The sequence below is a fragment of the Dipodomys spectabilis genome, unplaced genomic scaffold, assembly GCF_019054845.1.
Source record: "Dipodomys spectabilis isolate Male_0828 unplaced genomic scaffold, ASM1905484v1 ptg000349l, whole genome shotgun sequence".
NCBI classification, from domain to species: Eukaryota; Metazoa; Chordata; class Mammalia; order Rodentia; family Heteromyidae; genus Dipodomys; species Dipodomys spectabilis.
This window is the reverse complement of record NW_024871026.1, coordinates 1,242,550-1,261,663: the sequence shown is the minus strand read 5'-3', so window position 1 is coordinate 1,261,663 and position 19,114 is coordinate 1,242,550.

Genomic DNA, 19,114 nt, shown 5'->3' with positions numbered 1-19,114 from the left:
CCTGCACAAATGAAACAACTCTCAAAATGTGGAGAAAAGTTAGAAAACAATAGAAAATATATCCTGAGTAAGACTAGATCAAGTGATAATTTTTATTATTGGAAGTCCTCAAGTGAAATTTCTTCGAAGATGTTTGACAGTGTTAAATAAGTAGGGACCAGAGATAATAGAAAAGTCAAGTAATCATTATTAAAGGTATCGGATCCATGGAAGAATGAATCACAGACCCCTGCAGGTGCATCTCCAAATGTTCATATCCTGTGTCAAATGTTAGAATGTCTTTGAAAATAGTACATAAACCGTCTGAGCAGTCAGTCTAATGGATAAGATCATCGCAGAAGTTCAGAATTGCTAGTCTGTATCTAGATTAAATAAACCAACAAACTATGGCAGGGCAATGTGATACAAGCCTGTTATTCTAGCACTCAGGCTAAGACAGGAGATTAGAGAGTGCATATACATAGCAATACCTTCTCTGGACCAAATAGTATAATTTTGGCTCTATGAAACATTCCAAACAACAAGAAAGGGATACACAGTAGGAAGTTTGGGCTAATTTTTCCATTATGTTTTGAGTAGTCAAGTTTCCTATTGAAATGCAATTCATATATACTCCTCAGTTGTGTTTTAAATGCTCTCTTCATTACAGAACATTACTAGATGCAAAATGGCTCCTGATTTCCGATAAAAAATTTGAGAAAGTAATCATGATTCTGTTGGATTCCAAAGAAATGATGAAGGATTACAAATATTTAAGCCTGGAGACATAACTAAGTTCATCTAATGTAGGACTTTGTAGACCTTGCTAAGTTAGAATTTAGATTTAAAATAAATATTTTGCTTTTCTTTGTAATTTTATATTCTATAGGATACTACAAAATTATTTTTAAGTAGAGGGTTTAATTGACAAATTCACCTATGATTCTGGCATTCTATTTGCCTAAAATATTCTTTCAAGGGAGGTATAATTAGAAATTAGTTAATAGATAAATCCAACAGTTCATGAATAAACTGATAATGTGAATAATCTAGACAGAGTTGCCAACAATTGGATGATATTAATTAACAAATTTAGAAAAAGAGCAATTTTTGAGGCTTTGGTATAACATGATATGAAGAAAATAATTGTGTGACGAATTGGTTCTTCAATCTATTCATAATTCAGGAGGAAATTTCCTTAATTACATGCCTCTGTATACAATGAGCAAAATGCTAGGGTTAGAGTTGGTTTTTATTTTATTTTGTTTTTTGGTTTATCCTCAGGTTTGTACTCTGGGTCTGGCCACTCTCTCTGAGCCTGTTTGTGGTCAAGGCTCATGCCCTACCATTTCAACATCAATGCCACTTGTGTCTGGCTTTTCCTCATCAGTTTATTGGAGAGAAGAATGTAAGGAATCTTCCTGCCTGGGTGGGCTTTGAACCATCATCTTCTGATCTTAGCCTCATGAATACCTATGATAGATAAAAAATATAAATATAAATAATATTTGCAAGTGTTCTGATTTCTAGAATACCACTGGGGGGAAAATGATGCAGCAATGTTTAGTGTAGTGTTCTTTCCACAATAGGAAGGGCATCACATTAGCAGAAGTGTACTATTTTTCCACAATAGAGGTACGCTATTCATGATGTGAATTAAGGAATTTTATGGTGCACCTTACAAGTTGGAAACCGTTGGGCTAGGATGAATTCATGGCATAAAAGCTTGGGATTGATGGTGATAGACATAATAGCTCAATCTGATGAATAAATGTTTACTCTTGAGGAAGTAATTATTACACATGCTTTGTAGCTATATCCTCTACTAGAATGTGGCAATTTTTTCTGTTGATTTCTCAATATGAAACACCCCATTGGAAACTGCAGCTATTGCAGAATTAAATAACATGCAAACAGGTACTATTTTTAATATCTCTGGTATGGAAGGTTCAGAATTTGAAAATGAAAAGTTAGTAGTTGTAGGAATTTTGAAGAACACATATATTCTGTCCTCTTAACAATTATTCAGTTTTAAAAGTTAGGAGTTTCCAGAGAATTAAACTGTCTTCTGTTTCACTATGGGACAAAACTAAAATTATTGTTTTTTTTTTCAAAATAATGGCAAGTATATTGTGAAAATATTGTATAGTTGGATAACATTCACGTTGGTGAACCTCTGATAAAGAAAGGAGTCATTAATTCAAATTAGATGCCAAATAGTGTTCATTTTTTAAAGAGGTAATACACATAGAATAATATTTACTATAGCAATACAGTGAAATTATATTTTAGGGAACTTATTTTTAGGGGTTGCAGTAATTATAAAGTAGTGAATACATAACATGTCTAAATTTTACCCACTCTCTCATGTTTCTCACACTTTTCCTTTACCCCAATACCCCTCACAAGATGTAATGTAAATTTTCAACATGTTGTCTTGTGAGTATTGCTATTGAATTGGTTTTCCCTTTGTTCTTTGTCTCCCCAATTTTTTGTTCTTCTTCCTTTGCTAAATTAAGATAGATGCATATACAATAAACAAGTACCAAAATCAAATAGAGCAGGGGATAAACCAAGGGGAAAACCCAAAAGAAAATAGAAATCACATAGTACATTAAAAACAATAACCACAAAGTAAAACCTATGTTTCCATGTCTAGGTGTTCATTTTGCTCAACAAGATCTTATATTGTTCTATATATATAGCTTTTGAGGCTGGAAACTGTTTCTTTGTGTTTTGTTTATTTTATTTAGAAGGATTTTTTCCAAGTCTTTCCATTTCTTTATGAATTGGAAGCGTATAATTCCTCTATCTATCTATCTATCTATCTATCTATCTATCTATCTATCTATCTATCTATCAAACCACAGTTTGTCAATTCGTTCATCTACTGAGTGGTATATTGGTTTATAACATGATTGCGTGTAAGTATCTCTTAAGGTCATTCAAAAATGACAGATGCCGCCTCTCCAGACATACTAAAATCATGAATTCTACGTAAGGAAGGATTTTTTTTTGGTGGTACAAGTGTTGAGAAATATGGATGAGTGTAATGTATATCTTCAACTGAATTAGGCAGGATGGTAGTGACAAAATATCCCCTTGAGAACGATATAGGAGGCTGCCAGAAGTATGAAGAAATTCAGATAATTTTGAAGAATTTAGAAATGCAAGCTCAAGTATGTCTATTTAATTAAAAGTTATGTAAGTGGAAGAGCAAAAGATGGGGAAGAGAAGAAAATAACTGACAGCAGATCATTATCCTAAGTTAGAGTATAGAAAGACATAATCTAGAATTTGGAGGAAGATGGCAGAGGAGAAGTTGGAGGCTAAACAATCTTTCTCATAGACAGCAGGTTTAGTGTTCCAGTGAACATTTCTAGGCTAGAGAATCACACCCAGTATGCCAGCACAGTACAGAGAGTTATGCCAGAGAGGGAAAATCCAGGCAAGGAGACAGATCTGAGCAGCACAGGCGGGAGCCGCCATACCTACAGAGTCCAAGACAAAGATGCCAGACAGCACACAGATTCTACTTAACACCAGCAAGAACTGACAAGGAGCAGATATCTTCATCCTGCAGATCGCAGACCAGAGATGGCCCAGGAAACAAGACTTTGGCGTGAGTAGAGCCCTGATATACTCACTCCTTCTCAGGTTCAGAGGAGGGAAGGACACCCTTCCCCCACCACCAGAGATCTCCACCTTTGATACTGACAAAGGCACAGCTGAGAAGCTAGCTCCAACTAAGGCCTTGGAAGCCTTGGAAGTAGATCACAGTAACCTGACCAGAGGAGCCAGGCTCAACTCCACCCATGGCAAAGTCACCTATCCCAGGAAGAGGAACTCTGCCCGTGGAGGAGTGGCTTTCCTCACTGGGTAAATAGAGCTAGAGGCTCCCCCTTCCGAAAGTAGCCTAGACAATCAATTGAAATTCAATGAACATAAACACTAAGAATGTTTCCAGGCTGGGCTCTGTGAGTGTCTCAGAAACTAGCCCCTCAGGGAAAAGCTACTATTTGCTGATAATCCTCAACCATACCTAGAACCTAGCCTCATCATACTATCTCCAAACTAGAGGAAACACCCATCTCTCTTTTTTTGGAATACTCAAAGCAGATCCACATCCCACTGGACTAGCCTGGGAGGAGGATAACAAAATCCTGGGTTAGGCAGAGCATTTTTCTGCCTGCTCAAACAAACTGACTTAAGAAACCAATCAAGCCACAGGAAAATCAAATACCACAAGCAGACCAGAGACTCCACCAAGAGACTCTTTACGGACACACGGGAGATTCAGGACCTTCCCATTCCCCCCATCCCAATAAAAATCAAGGAACTCTTATTGTACCTTTTTATTAATTTATATTTTCACCTTATTTTCTATTAATCATTTTTCATCATATAATTTTATTTTAGGTGTATATGTGTGTGTGCTTTGTTTCTAAATCTCTTCTGACCATATAGTGCCCCCATTTTATTTTGATTTTTTTTCATGTATTTTCTCTTTATTTTTCACATGACTTAATTGCTGGTCTGCTCATCCCCAGATATATACCCTTCCTCGATTATTAGACTTTATCTCCCATTGTGTACACATTTAACCCAGATATTTATTACTCCGTTCACAACCTCTTAGGCTTAAATTCTTTAATAGCAGAATTATCTCTTTTTACTTATGAATTTTCAAGTAACTAATTTTAAGAACTTTTATTTTATAGTTTTTTTATGTCTCCCTTCTATTCCTCCCCTTTTGTCTTCCTATCCTTTTCTTCTCTCAATATCATTTCATTAAATTTAAATAATTTTAAATGTTTCACTTTTTAAATTTAAGTTTTTCTTTTTCCATTTTTTTAATGTCTCTTCTATGAGAACGTTCACTACCAAACTCATTCTGTGAATCAATCAAAACCCTCATCCCAAAACCAGGCAGGGACTCATCAAAGAAAGAGAACTATAGACCCATTTCTTTGATGAACACTGATGCAAAACTTCTCAAAATTTTTTTGGTCTATCAACTTCAACAATTTATCCAAAAAATCATACACCATGATCAAACAGAATTCATTGCAGGGATGCAAAGCTGGTCCAATATATGCAAATCAATTAGTATAATTCATCACATCAACAAGAGCAAGGATAAGAACTACATGTTATCTCAATAGATAGAGACAAAGCATTTGACAAGATCCAATGCCCCTTTAGGATGAAGGTTCTGGAAAAATTAGGAATCCATGGAATATTCCTCAATACAATAAAGGTTGTATAGGACAAACCGACAGTCAGCATTATACTTAATGGTGAAAAACTAAAGCCATTTCTTCTTAAATCTGGAATGAGACAAGGATGTCCACTCTCTCCACTTCTCTTCTATCTAGTATTGGAATGCCTAGCTATAGCTATAAGACAAGATGAAAACATAAAAGTGATCCAAATAGTGAAAAAAGTAAAACTCTCCTTTGCAGATGACATGATACAGTATTTAAAGAATCCCATGGATTCCACTCCCAAATTACTCAAGGTGATTCAAAAGTTTGGCAAAGTAACAGGGTATAAAATTAACCCCCCAAAATCAATGGCTTTGCTCTATGCCAACAATGAGAAAAGTGTGGTTGAAATTAGGAAAGCAACTCCATTCATAATAGACCAACAAAAAGTAAAATACCTAGGAATTAACTTAACCAAAGAAGTGAAGGACCTCTATTATGAAAACTTTAAAACCCTGAAAATTAAATCAAAATAGAACATAGATAGTGGCAAAAACTCCCATGATCCTGGATTGGAAAGATCAACATCATGAAAATGGCAATACTTCCCAAGGGTATCTGCAAATTCAATGTGATATTTATCTATATTCCAACCTCATTCTTCAAGGAAATAGAAGAGGAAATCCAAAAATTCATAGGGAACAATAAAGGACTCTGAAAAGCAAAAATGATCCTTAACAGAAAGAACAGTGTTGGCGGAATATCAATACCAAATTTCAAACTCTACTATAAAGCCACAGTAATCAAAACAGCTTGGTACTGGCACAAAAACAGACTTCAGGACATTGGAATAGATTTTAAAACCCAGAAATGAACCTACAGGCCTATAGCCATCTAATCTTTAATAACGTAGCTAAAAAAATAGAATGGAAGAAAGACAGCCTGTTCAGTAAATGGTGCTGACAAGATTGGTTAACTACTTGTAGAAAATTAAAGCTAGATGCTTATATATCACCCTGCACCAGAATGAACTCCAAATGGGTCAAAGACCTCAGAGTCAAAGCAGACATTCTGAAATCATTACCGGATGGAATAGGAGAAACCCAAGGTCTCCTTGGCACAGGCCAAAATTTTCTTAATAGAGACCCAGACACACAACAAATGAAAGAAAGGTTGGACAAATGAGATTGCATAAAATTGCAGAGCTTCTGCATGACAAAGTACATAGCTAGCAAGATGAATAGAAAACCCACGGATTGGGAGAAGATCTTCACTAGCCACACAATGGACAAGAGTCTCATATCTAAAATATACCTGGAACTCAAAACAGTAAATCTCCCAATAACAAATCCAAAAAAAAAACAACTGCCCAATAAATAAGCGGGCTAAAGACTTAAAGAGAAACTTCTCTGAAGAGTAAAGAAAGATGGCCAATAGACACGTGAAGAAATGCTCAACCACTCTAGCCATAAAAGAAATGCAAATCAAAACAACACTGAGATATCACCTCACCCCAGATAGAAAGGCTATAATCAAGCACTCTAATAACAGATGCTGGAGGGGATGTGGGCATAAGGGAACTTTACTGCACTGTTAATGGGTATGTAAACTTGTTCAACCACTTTTGAAAGCAGTATGGAGTTTCCTCAAAAACTTCACATGGAGTTCCCCTATGATCCAGCAATCCCACTTTGGGGCATTTACCCAAATGATCACAAACAAGGCCACAGTAAAGCTACCAAGACAACTATGTTTATTGCTGCATTATTTACCATAGTTAAGATAAGGAATCAACCCAGATGCCCCTCAGTAAATGAATGGATCAAGAAAATGTGGTATATATACACAATGGAATTCTATGCCTCCATCAGAAAGAATGACATTGCCCCATTTGTTAGGAAATGGAAAGACTTGGAAAAAATTATATTAAATGAAATAAGCCAGGGCCAAATAAACACAGGTCCTATGGTTTCCCTTATTTACAATATCTAGTATATGTCTGAATCAAGCAGAAAATGTCAGATTAGTTGATGTTAAGGACATGAACCTCAAGATAAGTATTCAAATGTTTGTTTTCTTTCATGCGATTGTTTCTAACATATTTATAAGATTATTTATTTGTTGCTTTGTATGTCCATTCCCCATGGTATAACTCCTGATTTCACTGTATTTGATGTTGGTATAATTTGTGGAGAGGAAGGACAAAAACAAATCATTTAACTAGGGATACAGGTGGACCCATTGTAACAATGAACTGTACAAGTCGCTATGTCAAAAAACGAACTTTACAATTTTGGTCGGGGAGATGGGCGAGGACTGAGTATGGGGGATGTGGGATGAGAAGGAATGGGAATTGGAAACAAAGGAGGTAGCTACAATGCTTGATAAGAAATATACTCATTATCTTGCCCATGTAATTTAACCCCTCTGTACAGTATATTCACAATAAAAAAACAAAAACTAGAAAAAAATGAAATATACTCATTATGTTTTCCATGCAATTGTAACCTCTCTCTGTTTTATTTTCACAATATAAAAGATATACTCTATAACTTTCTAGTTAAAAAGAGACCAATATCCTACCTCCCGCTTAATTTAGATTCATGCAAGATATTTATTTGGCTTTTTCCCACTACAATGCTCCAAAATAAGTGAAAATTTATAAGAACATTTATGTGATTGTCATTACTTCAACCTGACCCCTAACTGTGATGAGTCTTCTTTTTCTCACTTTGATCTTTAAAAATACTCCCTAAATTGATGATGTTGGTGTTGATTAGAGAGTCAGAGTTAGGGGATTCTACTTATATGATTGTCCTTGAATGGTTTAAAGCAGTTTTTTCCCGAGTTCTCCAAATACATCATCTGACTGTACTTTGAACACACCCTCACACCTGAAATTGTCCTTCAGCATTTCCTTGGCGTATTCTACTTTGTGCCTTTGTCTTTTTTTTTTTGCACGTTCCTTTTGAGTTCACAGTTACTCTATTCCCATTTCATCTGTACAAACTGCTAAGAACATTGTTCAACTACCACTTCTTTTTTGCCCTCACCCAGTCTATGTGTGAGGGTACTTTCTCCATGTTAATCAATAGGGTAGTGCTCAGTATCTGAAGGGGAAAGTTCCACAGTTTAACCCTATGCTCACATTACAGGATGTAGAATTTAAAGCATTTTGAAATAAGCAGTTATACTAGAATTGAAAGGCTCCTTAGGGACATTTTCTTGGAAATCATTAATTTACCCAGGAGAAATATAAATATCCACAAAATTTGGAGGTAATTAGTAAGTATCTGAATTAACACTAGATCCTAGATGTAATGTTATTACAAGTCACCATTGTATTATTTTACATTAGAATCCTTCCTTTCTTGCCAATGTGTATGAGAAAATGAAAGAAAGTCATTAAAGCAAAATGCCTTATCTTTTAGGAATTTAATATTAGTAGTGAGGATAATGGTTGAACTCTTCCATTCAATAAAAGCTTGAAGTTTATAAAAGCACTTCCTACATATAACAATTTGTGGCAGCATGGAGATATCCCTAACAAGAAATAGATTTAAATAGAGTATTTGGCAGTTATGATTATTCCATTGCTAAAGATGAATCAATTTGAGGAGACTTCAGTACCATCAGTGAAGCTGTATGTTCAACCTAATATTTGGTGTTACTTGTCCTACATTTATAATGGATAGACTGATAAGATACCCAAACATATCTACATATATGTCAATAAAATCCCAAACTGATGTGGATACATGGGTAACTCATTGGAACTGTAGGACAAATTAGACTTGTCTGTGCTGTAGTTCAATCTACAATCTCATGGCTAAACAAAGGTTTCAAAAGTATTCACAGAATACCTCTAAATAAAGTTCATGACAGTTACATCTGTATAATTCTTCTAAGGTCAGGATAAAAGTATTTGTTCCCAACATTTAAAATCAGCAGGATCTGTTGAATTCATGGATCCAGAATTGTATGGCTTCACATTCATATATCAAAATTTTATCAATATAACATATTTCTATCATTTTACAAAAATACTGTTCTTATTGAACTTGTGTATATCCTTTTAGTTTTCAAATCCAAATAACATATTTCTTACAATATCTCTTAACAGTTTTGTCCTTTTCTCCCTGCAATTTTTTTCCTTTCTTTACTTCTGTAAATCTGTGTTTATTACTTTCTTGTTTCCTTATTTATCTCATTCTTCTAATCTTGTCCTCACTGGTGCTCACATTGCTCACAGTTTGTCAGAACTTTCCATTTCGTCTTCCCTTTAAAAATGCCCCCCGATTTTACTATTCTTTTTCATATTCCTGGTCATAGGTATTTTTATTATATCTAAAGAGACCTATCTTTGCATCTTTTTAATATAAAATTTAGAACTGTCAGAGACTTTTTCCCCTAAATCTATCATTTCTACCTGTAGTCCTTATCGCCAAGAATATCACTAATACAGTTGCCTGGCCAGAGACATAGAACACTTCAGATTTCTTCTTAACCTTTTACTCCTGCCCATTAGTTAAGATGAATGATCAACATTTTCTCAGTTTCTGTCACTAATATGATTTCTATGTACTCCTTTTTTGTGCCCCTGACACCAGCCTGTTTCAAGTAATCATTAATGATCACCTAGATTTAAGCAACTTTTCCAAAGTATTTTTCCCCATAGTCTTTTCATATTGGTCCTCTCCATCACCAAATTACTGGTTTTTGTAAGCACACAGAGTGAAGAGCTCAGACACAAATTATTGTAGCAATATTTACTCATTACATTGACTGTTGGCCTCTCAATTCTCATCTGTAAATGGATGTACTGTACATATTGAAGAATATATTTGTTGACTGCTAGAGAAAGAAAAAAGTAAAGTGAAGAGTCTTTACATTTTCCACCTTAGCTTACAAATAAAGAAAGAGTCAAATTCAGTTTGTTGGTATAAAGTCACAAAATGTTTCATGCATGTACAGAGTACTGCTATGATTGTGTGGCAGGGAAATGTGATCAGAGACAACTTGGAACATGCTGTTGCTCTTCTCAGAAGCAAGAGTCTATTTCAAAAACCCCTGAAACTGACCAGCTCCATTCTTTCCAGGTTAACTACCTGGGGAAAACTGGACATTTCTGGGAAACTTACCTGGATGTAGTGAAGGCCAATCCTTTAAGATGAGCAATAAGTACTAATCATAGCCAGGGGCAATGTCTGGTGGTATTTCATGAGACCACTATTGGAGATGTTACTGGCCAACTGGAGTAGATTCTGTGCTTTGGTTCCATTGGCCAACCCACACCTGAACATTCTCAAACACCATAAATTAAGTGAGGAGAGACTTCTTAGTTATCAGGTCATTCAAACTTCATATTTATAACTATGCTACTTAGGGGTGCCTGAAAATTTTCCAAAGAGTTTAAAGCTAGACACAAGAAACAGGAACTCAAATTAGTTTTATTCTTTTTTATTCTTTTATTAGTTTTATTATTAGTTTTATTCTCCACAATCTATGATCTCCATAAACAAATTATTCCAATATGTGCTTTTATTTATCAGTAGTGTTTGTTAATTGAAAATGCCACCATGGAAAATTAAGTAGGAGCCACTGGTAGGATTGAATGGGAAAAAAATAGGTCTAAATACGATACTTGACCAGATACTTGACCAGATAAGAAGGTGATAAGTGAAATGAGCCCAAACATTGGGACACAAGTGGTTTTTTCTTTATTGCTATTGTTCTAACATATTTATAATGTTCCATTTGATTTTTGTTTCTTTATATTCTGCCCCCCCCAAACAGCCTAACCCCTGTTTCCAATGAGTTTGATGTTGGTGTTCTGCATCTTGTATATACACTTCTCTAGTTTGGGGAAAGAAATGGAAAAAACAAAATGGGAATACAGGTTGACCCATTGTAACAATTAGATGCACCAGACACTGTTGAAAAACAAACTTTACAATTTAGGGAGTGTGGGAGGGAGTGTATAAGGTAGTTTTGGAGCTGGGAGGTTAGGGATGGTAGGGGAAATACAAAGGAGGAGGTAACAATGCTTGATGGGAAATGTATGCTTTACATTGCTCATGTAACTAACCCCTCTATACAGTATTTTTACAATAAACATATAAAAATAAAAGAATAAATATACTTCAAAGGGAATCTCTGTGGTGGTTGGAGGCCAATGCTACAGAACGACTTATAAGGATTTAATACTGGTAAAAAAAAAATTACCTAAAAACTGAGATGATGCTGAGTATAATCCTAAATGCTCAGGTGGCTGAATTCTGAAGATCTGTGTTTGAAGCCAACCCAAGCAGGAAAGATGAGACTTTTATTTCCAATGAGGCTGTAAAAAAGATACTACATTGTGGTAGCTTTGAGTTGTGGCTAAAGTGGACAATGCCCAGAGCATGAAATCAAACCCCAGACCAGCCCCCAGTCACTTATAAAAAAGGTTGTTTCTTTGTATGTTGGCAGATCCCTTTACTAGTTTGATGATAGAACAAGCATTTTAACAATGAGTTATTGTGTCAATATTTACCTCTTTAGTAATTGTTTCATAGAAATGTGTGCATGGTTGCTTTAGGTCTTGTAAAACAGGTTTTGTTCAGTAACTGACTTAAAAACTGCCTTAAACAAACCATTTTTTAAATCAAAATATCTTATTGGATACTGCTGAATAGGAAAGTCAGTGTTTATTGGTTGGAAGAAAAGAAAGCAAAATCAGATGGGAGAATTGTAGAAGTTAAATCTTGAAGTGCTTGATTGATACAAGCACTTCCCTTGTAAAGGTAGTCAAAACCTTGCCAATGCTATTTTAGAGAAGTGCCAGGGGCTAGAGGCATGGCACTAGTGGTAGAACACCGGCTGGGTAAAAGTTGGTTATTTTTCATATAGCCAGGTGTTCTGGATTTGGTTGATTATTAAAACTTTTGACTAGTTTGAAAGGAGTCAAAAATTATAGCCAATATGAAAGATGATTCCAAAGTTCAAATTCATGGGAGCCAATGGTGAGCTGCCGGTCCAGTGTGTTTATTCAACTTGGGCGTGTGACAGACAGAATGCCTTCCACAGAAGTAAACTTTGCCTTGCTGAGAAGGTGTTTGTAGGATACCTTAATTGCCTCCTGTATTTCCAACACAGATTGTCTGTGCCATTCATGAGCGATCCTTGGCGCCCCTCATAGGCGACACATCCAGCCTCCCTGTTGAGCCAACCTCCTGATGGTATAAACATGCCATCCTTGGTAGCTGATAATGGAACTAGATATAAAGTCAATCTGCAACATCAAGAAGAGCCCCAAACAGGCACCCTCAGAAGCAAGCATCCTCATGCCTTGGCCTTGGTAGAAAAATATGAAACTATGTATCCTGCTTTGGTACTTGTGTCTTTGTAGGGATGGGGTATGAGAGAAGTATCTTAGATTCAGGCTCTTAAATTCTTTCTGTCTAAGAGTCTTGATCTACAAATTCATTTGTCCATGTAGGAAGAGGGAAAAATTGAGATAGAGTCATCTCTGAAAAAAATCTCTAATAATGGAGTCGAGAAAAGGAAAGGACAAGAAACAGTCTGAAGGGCAAAGTGCACCAAAATATCTTTTTCCATTACAGCCTGTAATTTAAGAATTCTAAACCTAGGAAGCCCAAGAAAATTGGAGCTAAAACGCTTCCCTCAGACATTCTTAATATTGTCATCTTTTAGGGAGAATGTGGGGAAAGATATGAAAATATGTGTTAAGGCTGATTTTTTTTTTTGAGGTCAAATTTTAATGTTCACTTTGTAAACTAAATCATCTATATCCATGTCTCTTTGTAAATACCCATCAGCATTAAATATAAAGTGATTTTGAAAAAAATAAAAATGACTCAGAAGAAATTATAAATGCAAAACAATCTTCACAGAAGCAAACTCTCAGAGATATTTCATGACTTTAAAAAGGATGAAGTGGATGAAGTTAGTATATATTTAGAAGTACAACAATGCACAAAACGTAAAAAGATATTCATATATTTCATTATATAACCCAAAGCAGAAGCAAATGTTGTCTGGATGATTTTTTAAAATACAGTCTCTCAGGTACTGGGAAGGTGGCTCAATGGTAGAGTGCCTGCCTTGCATGCATGAGGCCTTGGGTTTGATTCCTCAGCTTCACATAAGCAGAAAAAGATGCAAGTGGTGCTGTGGCTCAAGTGGTAGCACTAGCCTTGAGCTGAAGGCCAGAACCCTGGCCCCAGAGTTCAAGCCCCATGACCAACAAAATCCAAATAAAAAACAAAACAAAAAACAGTCTTCCACGTTTTTGGCCTCAACTCTGTAATAGCTCTACTACAGCCTAGGACTAAGATTTTAAGTGTGGACATTTATGAATATTCCTGATTCAGATTCTACTTGACCATTTTATAAATAAATATTTTGTTCTTAATTTTCCTCTTTTTAAATTTACATGCACCGATAAAAAATGGTTTGGCTATCCCATAACCTTCTCAAAGTACCTCCTAATGACAACTTACAAAAAGTTGTATCCTATTACAACAAGGAAAACAATGCTACAAATACAGAATGCCGATAATTAAGTATTAATGATTAATAAAATAAAAAACAAAACAATTACCAGTGTTTTCAGTATTTAAAGTGTACTATATATTAGATTTTATTATTGTCATATTTCTTTACAGTTAACAGTGGCTAAGATTATGATGTTCAACAAGAATTTTATAGGCGATGAGTAGTGGTTAAAGTCACCCACTAAGATTACCATTTGTGGTTCATCTTATAACTTGTATGTGTTTTATATCTTCATTTGTTCCTCGCTAACATATAAAGTAAGGAAGTGCTATAGTTTTAATAGAAACTGTGTAGATAACAAAGTCAACTCTTTACTCTGGTACTTTACACAGAGATTTTGCAAGTTCTCATTAGTAAAGTTTCTAAACTCTGAAATGTAGATACTTAGTGGTATATGTCTGCTACCATGAATCTTAACTATTTTATAGAAAAGAATTATGACCTGCCTAACAGACCTATTTTGGGCATATATAAGCAAATACCCAAAATTAAATACATTTCAAACATTAAAACTTTTAACAAACCTTAACACTTGCTGTAGTGTTCATTATGACAGGTCCCTTGTATAGAATACTTGAATTCCGCCTCCTACACTTCTCTTGAAATATAAATATCTGGAATTATTTTTATTTATTTTTTATTGTGAAAATACTGTACAGAGGGGTTACAATTACATGGGCATGATATTCAGTACATTTCTTTTTTTTTTTTTTTTAATTTAATTTTAATTTATTTGAGAACATACTGTACAGAGGGGTTACAATTACATGGGCAGGATAATGCATACATTTCTTACCAAGCATTGCAGCCTCCTCCTTTGTTTACCCTTCACCTCCCTTCCCAGCCTCCCCCCTCCCTCCCACCCAATCATACCCCCCCTCCCCCCCCCCCCCGACATTGTAAAGCTGGTTTTGACATGACATTTTGTACTTCTCATTGTTGCAACAGGTCCACCTGAATCCTTAAACGACTTGTTTGTCCCCATCTCCTCCACATGTTATACTGACATCAAATATAGTGAAAGCGGGGGTTACACTGTGGGGGAGGGACATACAAAGCAACAAAGAGATAATCTTATAAGTGCGTTAGAAACACATGCATGAAAGAAACAAAAACATTAAAATACATATTTGAGGTTTCGTTTTCCTAACATCACATTATTTGACTTTTTCCGCTTGACTCATACCTATACTAGATATTGCAAATAAGGGAAACCATGGGACCTATGTTTCTTTGGGCCTGGCTTACTTCACTTAATATAATTTTTTCCAAGCCTTTCCATTTCCTAACAAATGGGGAAATGTCATTCTTTCTGATGGAGGCATAGAATTCCATTGTGTATATATACCACATCTTCTTGATCCATTCATCTACTGAGGGGCATCTGGGTTGGTTCCATGTCTTAGCTATGGTAAATAATGCTGCAATAAACATAGTTGTGCTGGTAGCTTTAGTGTGGCCTTGTTTGTGATCATTTGGGTAAATGCCCAAAAGTGGGATTGCTGGGTCATTGGGGAGCTCTATGTGGAGTCTTTTGAGGAACCTCCATACTGCTTTCCAAAGTGGTTGAACAAGTTTACATTCCCACCAACAATGAAGTAAGGTTCCTTTCTGTCCACATCCCCTCCAGCATCTGTTGTTGTTAGAGTTCTTGATTTTTGCTGTTCTAACTGGAGTGAGGTGATATCTCAATGTTGTTTTGATTTGCATTTCTTTTATGGCTAGGGATGTTGAACATTTCTTCATGTGTCTATTGGCCATCCTTCTTTCTTCTTCAGAGAAGCTTCTCTTTAAGTCTTTCGCCCACTTACTTATTGGGCAGTTGTTTCTTTGAGGATTTGTTGTTGGGTGGTTTAATTTTTTGAGTTCCAAGTATATTTTAGATATGAGACCCTTGTCCGTTGTATGGCTAGTAAAGATCTTCTCCCAGTCCGTGGGCTTTCTATTGATCTTGCTAGCTATGTAATTTGCCCTGCAGAAGCTCTGCAACCTTATACAATCCCATTTGTCCAGCCTTTCTTTGATTTGTTGTGTCTTTATTCAGAAAATTTCGGCCAGTGCCAAGGAGACCCAGGGTTTCTCCTATTCCATCCTGTAATGTTTTCAGAGTGTCTGCTTTGAGTTCAAGGTCTTTGATCCATTTGGAGTTGATTCTGGTGCAGGGTGATATATAAGGATCTAGCTTTAGTTTTCTACATGTAGTTAACCAGTTTTGCCAGCACCATTTACTGAAGAGGCTGTCTGTCTTCCATTCTATTGTTTTAGCTCCCTTATCGAAGATTAGATGGTTATAGGTCTGTAGGTTCATTTCTGGGTTTTCAATTCTATTCCATTGGTCCTGAGGTCTGTTCTTATGCCAATACCAAGCTGTTTTGATTACTATGGCTTTATAGTAGAGTTTGAAATTTGGTACTGATATTCCTCCAGCAGTGTTCTTTCCGTTGAGGAGCGTTTTTGCTATTCGGGGTCTTTTATTGTTCCATATGAATTTTTGGATTGCCTCTTCTATTTCCTTGAAGAATGAGGGTGGAATTTTGATAGGTATTGCGTTGAATTTGTAGATAGCCTTGGGAAGTATTGCCATTTTCACGATGTTAATCTTTCCAATCCAGGAGCATGGGAGGTTTTGCCATTTTTTAAGTTCTGTGTTGATTTCCTTTTTCAAGATTTTAAAGTTTTCATCATATAGGTCCTTCACTTCTTTAGTTAAGTTAATTCCTAGGTATTTTATTTTTTGTGGGGCTATTACAAATGGAGTTGCTTTCCTAATTTCAGCCACACTTTTCTCATTGTTGGCATACAGAAAAGCCATTGATTTTTGTGGGTTAATTTTATAACCTGCTACTTTGCCAAAGTTTTGAATCAGCTTGAGTAATTTGGGAGTGGAGTCTATGGGATTCTTTAAATACAAGATCATGTCATCTGCAAAGAGGGAGAGTTTTATTTCTTCTTTCCCTATTTGGATCCCCTTTATGTCTGCATCTTGTCTTATTGCTGTAGCTAGGCATTCTAATACTAGATTGAAGAGAAGTGGAGAGAGTGGGCATCCTTGTCTTGTTCCTGAGTTAAGAGGAAATGGCTTTAGTTTTTCACCATTGAGTATAATGTTGGCTGTAGGTTTGTCATATACAGCCTTTATTGTATTGAGGAATGTTCCATGGATTCCTAATTTTTTCAAAACCTTCATCATAAAGGGGTGTTGGATCTTGTCGAATGCTTTTTCTGCGTCTATTGAGATAACCATGTGGTTCTTATTCTTGCTCCTGTTGATGTGATGAATAATATTAATTGATTTGCGTATATTGAACCAGCTTTGCATCCCTGAAATGAATCCTGTTTGATCGTGGTGTATGATTTTTTGGATGAATTGTTGAAGTCGGTTGGCCAAAATTTTGTTGAGAAGTTTTGCATCAATGTTCATCAAAGAAATGGGAACTAAAGCCACCAAAGAAAGTCCGGTATCACGTGGAGGCTGAACAACACACTGCTGAATCATGAGTGGGTCATGGAAGAGATTAGAAAGGAAATTCAAATGTTCATGCTATTCAACAAAAATGAACACACAAAATACCAGCTCCTCTGGGACACAGCAAAGGCAGTACTCAGAGGCAAGTTTATAGCTCTGAGCTCCTACATCAACAAATTGGAAAGATCTGAAACTAACAATTTAATGACACATCTAAACCTCCTTGAAAAAGAGCAGCAAGATAAACCCCAATCCAGTAGACGGAAAGAAATAATCAAAATTAAATCAGAATTAAATGAATTAGAATCCAAAAAAACTATAGAAAGAATCAACAAAACAAAGAGTTGGTTCTTCGAAAAACTCAACAAAATTGACAGACCCTTAGCAAATCTTATCAGAAAAAGAAGAGAACACACCCAAATTAATAAACTCAGAGATGAGAATGGAAACATCACCACGGAAACAAGCAAGATTCAGAACATTATAAGGGAATACTTCTCAAAACTTTATGCTAATAAGTTTGAGAACTTGACAGAAATGGACCTCTTCCTAGCAAATATTGACATGCCAAAACTAAACCAAGATGAGGTAAACTATCTTAACAGGCCCATATCAAGCATTGAAATAGAAACAGCAATAAGAGACCTCCCAGCTAAGAAAAGTCCAGGACCAGATGGTTTTACAGCGGAATTTTACAAGGCCTTCAAAGCAGAGCTCACACCAATTCTCCTCCAACTCTTCAATGAAATTGAAAGAGAAAGCTCACTACCGAACACATTCTATGAAGCCATCATAACCCTCATCCCAAAACCAGGCAGGGACTCATCAAAGAAAGAGAACTTCAGTACATTTCTTATCAAGCATTGTAGCCTCCTCCTTTGTTTCCCCTTCTTATCCCTTCCAAACCCCTCCCCGTCCCCCCCACTCACTCCTCACCCCCTCCCCCACACAAAAGTTGTAAAGTTCGTTTTCAACATGACAACTTGTACTTCTCATTGTTGCAACGGGTAAACCTGTATCCTTGTTTACATGACTTGTTTTTCCCCTTCCCCTCCACAAATTATATCAACATCAAATACAGTGAAAGCAGGGGTTATAATATGGGGGAGGGACATACAAAGCAACTAAGAAATAATCTTATAAATGCATTAGAAACAAATGCATGAAAGAAAAAACACATTTAAATACATATCTTAGGGTTCATTTTCCTAACATCAACTTATCTGACCTTTTCTGCTTGACTCATACATATACTAGATATTGCAAATAAGGGAAAACTTGGGACCTATGTTTCTTTGGGCTTGGCTTACTTCATTTAATATAATTTTTTCCAAGTCTTTCCATTTCCTAACAAATGGGGCACTGTCATTCTTTGTGATGGAGGCATAGAATTCCATTGTGTATATATACCACATTTTCTTGATCCATTCATCTACTGAGGGGCATCTGGGTTGGTTCCATATCTTAGCTATAGTAAATAATGCAGCAATAAACATAGTTGTGCTGGTAGCTTTAGTGTGGTCTTGTTTGTAAGCATTTGGATAAATGCCCCAAAGTGGGATTGCTGGGTCATAGGGGAGCTCTATGTGGAGTCTTTTGAGGAACCTCCATATTAGTTTCAAAAAGAGTTTGAACAAGTTTACACTCCCAACAACAATGAAGTAATGTTCCCTTCTGTCCACATCCCCTCCAGCATCTGTTGCTATTTTCCTGGGGTGAGGTCGTATCTTAATGTTGTTTTAATTTGCCTTTCTTTCATGGCTAGGGAAGTTGAGTAATTCTTCATGTGTCTATTGGTCATCCTTCTTTCTTCTTCACAGAAGTTTCTCTTTAAGATTTTAGCCCACATATTTATTGGTCATTTTTTTCTTTGAGGATTTGTTGTTGGGGGATTTAATTTTTT